Source organism: Manis pentadactyla, chromosome 5 (assembly GCF_030020395.1).
Source record: "Manis pentadactyla isolate mManPen7 chromosome 5, mManPen7.hap1, whole genome shotgun sequence".
NCBI lineage: Eukaryota > Metazoa > Chordata > Mammalia > Pholidota > Manidae > Manis > Manis pentadactyla.
The window spans coordinates 151,358,698-151,368,102 of record NC_080023.1 but is presented as its reverse complement, the minus strand read 5'-3'; positions in this window follow the sequence as shown (position 1 = coordinate 151,368,102).

Genomic DNA, 9,405 nt, shown 5'->3' with positions numbered 1-9,405 from the left:
TCAGAAACCAACCAACGTTTCATGGGTCAGTTTTCCTGCTGCTCTCCACCTTTGCCTCTGTCCCAGCGGATGGCTGCATATGAGATGGTGATGAGAAATGGCAGAATCAAAGAGGAAGTCAGAGATAGAATTAGATTGTTCTGACACATGGCAAGTTTCTTCTTTCGGTGAGAGCTTGTAATTCTAGTTTGTTTGATTTTTCCTTAGAGGGGGTCCCTGTGGGGTCTTTGACAAGGAACTGACCAGTGTTTCTTTCAACATCCATCATTCCAACCCACCCCCTTTTCAGTGAGGCAGGCTAGATTTTGCAGAGCTGACTGTAGGTATTATCACCCTTCCCTCATGCCCTTTGACACTCCTCCCACTGAGAAATGGGTAAATGTTCCCTCCCCCTGAATCTGGGCAGTCTGTGACAATACCACAAGTGACGTGATGTAACTTCTGAGGCCAGACCATATAATTTCCCTGTACTTCTGCCTTGCCCTTTCGGGGTGTTCCTTTTTTGGAATCTTGCCACTAGGCTAGGCAGAAGCCCAAACTAGCCCACATACTGAAGCCATGTGGCAAAGATACATGTAGGGCTTCTAGCTGAAAGCCCAGCTAAGGTGCTGGGCAATAGCCAGCATCAACCCTGAGACGTGTAAATGAAGAAGCTTCCAGATGGTGCCAGCCCCTCAAAGCTATCCCCTCAGTTGAGGCTTCCCAGCTGCAGCCCCAAACAACATACCACAGAGACAAGCCATTCTTGTGCCCTGTCTGAATTTCTGACCCACAGTATCACTGATCATAATGAAATGGTTGTTTCTTGCCCTAAGTTTTGGGGTGTTTTGTTATGCAGCAAGAGTAACTAGAACACCACCCTTGGCAACCTTGTTTCTCATCCCCACTCATTAGAGTCTATCTCCTTCACTGGGCTTGGTGCTTCTTGCTAGAAGGGACCATTGGACATGTGTTAGAAGATAGGCTTTGGGGGACAAAAGGACCTTGGGTGGAGTCCTGGACCCACCTGGTACCTGCATGACAGTGGGCAACTCATCTACATGCCTGTATCGTACTGTCTACTTAGCATTTGCAGACTGTTCTCACTACTTACCTCCCCCATCTGGCTCTCTGTCCTGTATCCCCATTTCAGTGTCTGACACCTCCATCCACCTAGTTAGTCAAGCTGGAAGGCCTTGGCGTCATTTTTGATAACTCCTTTTATTCCCCACATTCTTTCAACTAAATGCATCTTAAATCCCCTGTGTCCGTGAAATCTCTCTCCACTGTCATCTCTGGCTTGCCTTACTCTCTTATCTATTTCAATCTTTTCCCTACATTGTATCCAGAATAGTACTTTTAAAAGAGAAATTTCACTGTCATTCTTTTTTAATGGCTTTTCAGTGCTTTTAAGGTGAAACAGTTCTTTTCAAGTGCCTGACTGACCTGACCCCCGTGCTTTGCCAGCCTTAACTCTTAGCCCTTTTGCTTATGTTTGGGCTCAGCTACACTGTCCCTTCTGCAGTGACTCAAACTCCCCGCGCTCCTCCTTTTCTTCTTTGTACTGGGGATGTCTGCCCATATCTTGTTGTAGATAAACATGCAGCATCCTTAATTACCTATCAGAATTTATAATCCTACATTTATATTCAATGTTTTCCTTGTCCACTAGAGAATATGCCTCAGTGAGAAAAGAGGTTGGGTGCTCTGTTTCCCACTGAGAATGCTCAACAGGTATTTTTAAACTCAGGAGGAAATAGCTAGTGGGCTCATGGTGAGTATGTGTGCAGTAGAACCACAGGATTCCTACCCTTTTTGACATTTCACAGTTGACCTCCCCATTCTTCCTTCTTTGGGCTTCTCCATCCCTGGAATCTGTGGGAACCTGACACTCATTAATTAAACCATAGTGGTGGCTTCACAGTTACCTTATTCTTGACCCCACCTGGTTGGGACTGGCTCTACTCTTAGTACTGGAGCCTCTCCTAGGTGAATGTTGGTGTGCCTCCTTGAGTAAGTCATGGAGGCCTTGCCATTGGCTATTTCAGAGACTTAGCCAGAGGAGTAGGGACCAAAAATGTCATTTTTGCAGTGATTGTCTGTCATCCATCTTGTTGTACCAGGCAGGTGAGCACAGCACCTCTGTGAGGTCAGTTCTGTTCACCAGGGTCAAACTCTGTATGGTGTTTAGTCCATCTCTGCTTATGGGGGGTCAGAGTATTATGTATCTGTGGGACATTTACATTCTTTATCCAAGTCAGCTGTATACCCTGGGGATAGAACTTCTGTGCCATGCAGGTGACATTTATCTTGTTCTTTGAGATGGGGTGTTCAAAAATAAGACATGTTGGGTGGAACTGAAATGGCATAGAACAAAAGCTCAGACTCCATGAAACAATCAGATCCATCTTGCTTATTACCTGGTGTCCATTTACTTAGCATCTACCTGGCATGTGGCAGTCCCTAGCACATAGTAGGTGCTCAATATCTGGAAGACCCTGTTTTATGTAGCCCTATTCCCTGAAGTAAATTTGGGGAGAGCTCTTCTCCAAAGCCAAGTGAAAATCTGGCCACATGTATTGTCACCTACCTAGTATTGTTTTAGGCAAATCAGCATTCATTGAAGAGGATAATGTAAGCTTAGGTGGTTAACATCAGGTGAGAGAAGAGTAGAAGTCCTGTATAGTTAGGACCACCTCAGTGGTACTGAAGATTTTGTACATGTTGCTGTTCTTCAACTGGACCACATGAGTCTGGAGGGATGAGATTTCCTTCCCATTTTTGAACCATTTCAGGGTAATGTCTTTGCGAAAGAAGCCACAGGACATGCAGCTGAAATTCACAGCTTGCCCAAGGCGAGCCCTCTCCAAGGGGCCAATATTGCAGGCAGAGAAGGTGGGGCTACAAGAAGGAAGAATAATAAACAATGTTGGTAAGCCAGACAGTATTGTGTGCTTTACATAATTTTAATTCTGACAACTCTGTGATTAGTTATATTTTATAAATAAGGAAATAGAAGCTGATAGAGGCAAGGAACATACTACCAATTGGCAGAGCCAGAACTGGAATAAAGGTTTCTCTGGTCCACACAGCTAGCCTGCACTCCTCCCTCAGGCCAAACTGTTTCTATGTTCAGGAGCCACATTCCTGAATCTTTCTCACTTTTGGTATTGATTACTCCTACTATTCATTCTCATTTAATAAAATTTAGACAACTAGAAGGGGACTTTCTTAACCTGATGTTTAAGTACTGAAATCCTGACAGCATATCATCCTTAATGTACAACTTCACAAAAATGTCCTTTAGAATCAGTGACAGCAGGACAACCACTCTCACTGCATCTATTTAACCATGTACTGGAGGTCCTGGCTAATGCAATGAGACAAGAAACAATAATGACAAAAATAATTGGGAAGGAAGAAAAATGTAATGTAAGCTTACACAGAAAATCCAAGTAAATCGGTTCAGTAAAAGACTAAGAGATTAGAAAGCCACATAGACATGGGAATTTGGGGATCAGCTAAAAAAGTGATTCAGGTAACATGTGGTATTGGGGACAATTATCTTTTTATGAATTCTCATTTATTTTGGTTGTTTATCTCTCATTAAAACATTAAATTCTTAAATCTAAAGCCTGATGAAACTATTAGAAGGAAAAAGATAAAAGAATATGTTTATGTCTTTAGGATGGGAAAAAACATTAAGATCCTACAAACACAACTCATTGAGATTTTAAAGTTGACTTTAAAGATTTGTAAAGGTGACCACAACAATGATAAAAATTACATGTGATGAGAAACACCATAAAAAAAAGGAAAAGCATACAATAAATAGGGAAGAGAAAGGAAATAATAAATATAAGAGTAGAAGTTAATGTTATAGGAAACAAGCATAAAAGACAGAGATTCAACAAAACCAACAGTTAATTCTTTGAAAATGTATAGTCCTCTGGTGAGGATGTTAAGAAAGGGAATGGGGTTGAGAGAGGGAAATGCAGTCAACATCAGGCATATAAAAGGGGCATTACTATAGATCTTGCAGATAATAAAATGATTAAAAGGAATATTCTGAATAGCTTTGCCAATGTAAAATACAAAATTTAGAAGAAATGGAAACCACCTAGAAAAATGTAAGTTACCAAAATTGAATAAGAAGAAATAAGAAATATGAGGAGTCCCAAAATGATTAACAAACTGAAGTAAGTTTTTAAAAATCCTCCTACAATGAAAACTTCAGGTCTTGATGATGTCACAGGCAAGATCTGCCAAACATTCAAGTAATATAATATTCTCACACAATATTCTATTATTCTATTTTCTTTATTTTAATTCTAATATTCTATTTTCTTTTCCAGAAAATAGAAAAAGAGAGTACACCTTCCAATTCATTTTTTGAAGCTAGCATAACCTCAAAAACAAAACTCCAACAAGGATAATACAAAGAATGAAAAATCATTGATCATTCTCATTTATGAATATAGATGTAAAAATCCCAAGCAAAACTTTAGAAACCAAATAATGCACCATCACCAAGTTGGTTTTATTCCAAGAATGGAAAATTAAATTAATATTGGGAAATCAAATCATATAATTCATCACATTTGAAAACTGAAAGACAACATAAACCATCTGACTATCTCAATAGATGTAGGAAAAAATAAAAACATCTATATTCACCTCTAAAAATTCTTTGCAATCTGAAAATGGAAATGAATTACTTAATCTGATAAAGATAATCTATTAGATTGAGCTATATGCAATTACTATTTTTGTTCTATTCAAAATGGAAGAATATTAGCAATTTCAAATGGTTCATCCTAATTTTAAAACTATAGCAAATACCATACTCAATGGTGAAATACTGAAAGCTTTGAATCAGGACAATACAGTCTTGCTTGCATCACAACTACAACTCAATGTTTTATCAGAGATGATCGATCGCTTATTAAGTCATGAAGGGGATATAAAAGATATAAAGATTAGGAGAGCATACACTAAACTGTTATTATTATTGTATTATATCACTGTACATTAAGAAAGTCTAAAAGAATCTATACAAATATTTTTAGAAATAATATAAGAATTTAGCAAGGTTGCTAGATACAAAATTAATACACACAAATCAATTTTAACAAACACTAGAAAATGAAGAAAAATTTAAAAATGATGTCATTTATAATAGCATAAAAAATATCATGTAGGAATCATTCTAACAAGAAGTGTGCTGTGTTTACAGAGAAAACAACAAAATGCTATTGCATGACATAATAGAGGACCTAACTGCATGAAAAGCTGTATCATGTCCATGGTTAGAAAGATGATATTGTAAAGTTATGTATGCTTGTATGATATTGCATGCAAAGTTATAAATATTTCAATTGTTCCCAATTGGTAAAGAGTCAATGCAATCCCAGTTAGAATTATGAAAGATGTGTGTGTGTGTGCTGAACTTAATAAAGATATTCTAAGATTTTCACTTAAATTAAAAGGAACAAGCATAGCTAAGAAGAACAAGGTGGAATGATGTTTTACCATGTATGAAAACTTACTGTGGTGGTGCGGTTATCAAGAAAGTGGTTATCAGTGGAGGGATGAACAAAGAAAATAAAACATGGAACAAATTACAAAGTCCCAAATCAGACCCACTCATATATGGATGCTTGATATTTGACAAGTTTGTACCACAGAGCAGTGGGGAAAAGGGCAATTTTTATCAATAAATGAGGATGAGACAATTAGATGTCAATATGGAAAAAAGAAAACTTGGACTTCTATGTCATATCACAAACATGTCTGTTACAGACTAAATGTGAAAGGCACAATTATAAGGCTTTAATTAAGTTATATAATACTATGTCCTCAGGACTTTGGGGGTAGAAAATATTTCTTAAACAAGCACTAACAGCTATAACCATAACAGAGAAGACTGACAAATTTAACCACATGAAAATGAAACTTCTTTGTTTTGCTAAATTCTTGAGATGGATGCTTTGATTACTAGTCTTCAGTCTTTTTCATTTTCTCAGATAGGCATTTATGACTATAAATTTCTTCTAAGTACAGCGATAGCTGCATGCTTCCAGTTTGATATTTCATCATTATTCAGTTCAAAATATTTCTAATTTCCATTGTAATTTCTTTACATGGCTTAGTTTATTTCTTAAATTCTGAGTACATGGACTTTTAAAAATTATCTTTCTGTAATTGATTTGTAATTTAATTCCACTGTGAGCAGAAAACATATCTATATAATTTAAATATTTTAAAATTTGTTGAGACTTGTTTCTTACCCCTGCTCTCCTATTCCATTCCGCAAGCTGCCCTACAGCCTGCATGGGAGGCAACTGATGGGAGGATAAGCCAGTATCCAGCAAGGACCTGAGACCGGACAACAGCCATGGGTGTGAACTTGGAAGTGAGTTCTTCTCCACTGAGCCTTTGTATGACTGTGTTCGTGGCTGACACCTTGACTGCCTCCTATGAGAAACCCTAAGCTGAAGTCACCTAATTAAGTCATACCTGGATTCCTGGCCCCCAGATAGTATAAGGTAATAAATGTTTGTTGTTTTAAACCAGTAAGTTTTGGGATAATTTGTTATGCAGCATAGATAACTGAAAGATATTTGTTAAAACTCTGCTACTGTAATTATGAATTTCTGTATTCTTTTATTCCTGTCATTTTGTATATTTTGAGGTTATATTATTAATGGATACTCATTTAGGATTGTTGTAACTTTCTATTCTTTTCTTTAGTTCATTTTTTAAATTTGTATTGAAGTATAATTGATATATTCCTTTCAGGTGTACAACATAGTGATTTGGCATTTATGTAGGTTATAAAATGCTCACCACAATAAGTGTGGTTACCATCTGTCACCATACAAAGTCAGTAAAATATCATTGCCTATATTCCCTATGCTGTACTTTTTATTCCTGTGACTTACTAGTTTTATAGCTGGAAGTCTGTACCTCTTAATCCTCTTCACGTAGTTCACCATCCTTCCACCTCCCTCCACTGTGCAACCACCAGTTTGTTCTCTGCATTTATGAGTCTGTTTCTGGGGCTTTTTGTTCATTCATTTGTTTTGTTTTTTAGATTATTATTATGTAATGTATGTTACCATGTATGCTATTATTATTATTATTTGCTTGTTGACTGGTTTGGTGACTGAACGGATTATTTAATGAAAGTCTATTCCTCTTCTCTGTGATGCAAAGCCTCTGATATTGCTTTTCCAGGGGGCATCTCGGGGATGGAGAAGGGAGGGTTTCTTGATCACACTACAGATGCTCACTTTTCTTACCCAGGTTTAATAGATTTTTTAAATAAATGGTTCTTCAGTCATGTCATGCCATTACTACCAATTCCAGAGACTTTACTTGTTTTTTAAAAAAATAATATTCAGCAGTTTCCATGGAATGCATCCATGGCCCTCATCATGCTGTGACACCTACATGAATCCATTCCTGTTGTTTTAAGCCATCAGGTATGTGTCTGCTAGTTACACCAAGCACAGGATACTAATATATAGCTCAGCATCTTAAAAAATGTATGTATATGTTTTTATTTGTTATGTAGAAATGGCATAAATTTTGTAAATTTCTGACTCTGAGTATTTTAATGGTGATTTAAGAGGAATATAGAATTCACTCAGTCTCCCCCTCTTAACAGTTTCATGCACTTCCATATCTTTTCTCTAACTAGAATGTTAGGAAGGAGGAAAGCCATAAACCCAAAGGATTCTGGGAGTAGGCGATCTGGGTTCTGGTATCCTAGCCTGTGTAAGTTTAGGAAAGCCCAGTCTCTGGGTCTCAACTTCCTCCCATGTTGGAAGGGAGTCACCACATGTAGCCCACATTTCAGGGGTAGGGAGTTATGCTTCCCCTTCTCTAGGGTGAAGTATTTACATACATTATTTGGGACTTTTCTGCATAGGGGATTTCTTTTCTTCTCTTCCATTAAGTAATTATTAAATTATTTTTATCAGTATGGATCTTAGATATTTATTTCATATTTTGGGTTATCATCCATACTCGTCTGTTCGGTTTGGGTGGCTTTAAACAACAAATTTATTGCTCACAGTTCTGGAGGCTGGAAGTCCGAGATCGGGGTGCCAACATGGTCAGGTGAGTGTCCTCTTCTGGGCTGAAGATTTCTCATTGTATCATCATACGGTGGGAGGGGCTTGGGAGCTCTGTGGGGTCTCTTTTATAAGACCCTAATCCCATTCATGAAGGTGGAGCCCTTAGGACCTACTCACCTTCTAAAGGCCCCACCTTCTAACACCATTACATTGGGCGTCAGGATTCTAACGTGAATTTAAGGAGGACACAAACATTCAGACCATAGCAGAACCCAATATTACTTTATTTCTTCTGTTGCTCAAATGGCTCCAGCTTTGTCCGGTGAGAGCTCTTTCAGTTAGTTCCTGTGCCCCTTTGATATACTCTCTGATCAGTTGTTTTTTTTAAGGTGTTTTTTATTACCTTACTTTATAGATGATGTTCAGTTTTTGATGAGATTTTTTTAAACATAAGAAGAGAAAGCAGTCTCTACAGAAAGGGTTTTAGAATACAGGAGCCTGGTGTTTGAATGAGGAAAATTTTATTTTGAAATTCAACATATTGCAGAAACTAATGTCCTCAGTGAAGTATTTACTTGCTTATTTATAAAAAATATGATGGTCTGGCATATGGATGTCACTGTTCTGGCAACTGAGGACACAGATAGGCCTCCGTTAGTGTTGACATTCTATCTGAAGAAGAGACAAATAGACAGGCAGTTCTCGCCTTGCATGCTGCTGATCTGCATGAGTTTCAGTTACCACAGTTTAGCTCAATTACATCACTCCCTCAAAACACAGTTCAAATTTCATTCACCATAGGAAATTTTCTGTGAGCAATTGCATACAAACCTTGCTGCTGGCTCTTCTTTAGTCCACAGAACACCATGGAACTAACAGATGCTCATCATAATCAGTAACGAATCACTTCTTTCAAAGTCTGTAGTGATGGATCGCTATGACTCTGTTACTCAGTTTACCCACAGACAGCAAAGCATGTAGTTGCATTGTCTCCTTGTCTCCCAGTGATGAACTCATATGACATTGTACAAAAATAAATAATTGCAAAATGGAATTGACAATAAAGATGAAAGTGCAATGGAGAAATGAAAAGTGATAGCGCTGGATGTGAAATTCAAATTGAATATAAGGAGTTACAGAATAAAAAGCGCACCATCTGGATGTGGACATACACTGTTAGAAAGACTTTAGATATGCAGCCAGAGGAACTCAGGGAAGGCAAACTTTGTACATAAGTGAGGAAAGTGTTAGTGAGGAGAAGGATGAAAGTGCCCCAGAGGAAGTGACGACACCAGAAAATATTCAAAATAAAGGAACTTTTGTAAATATTTTGCAAGACTGA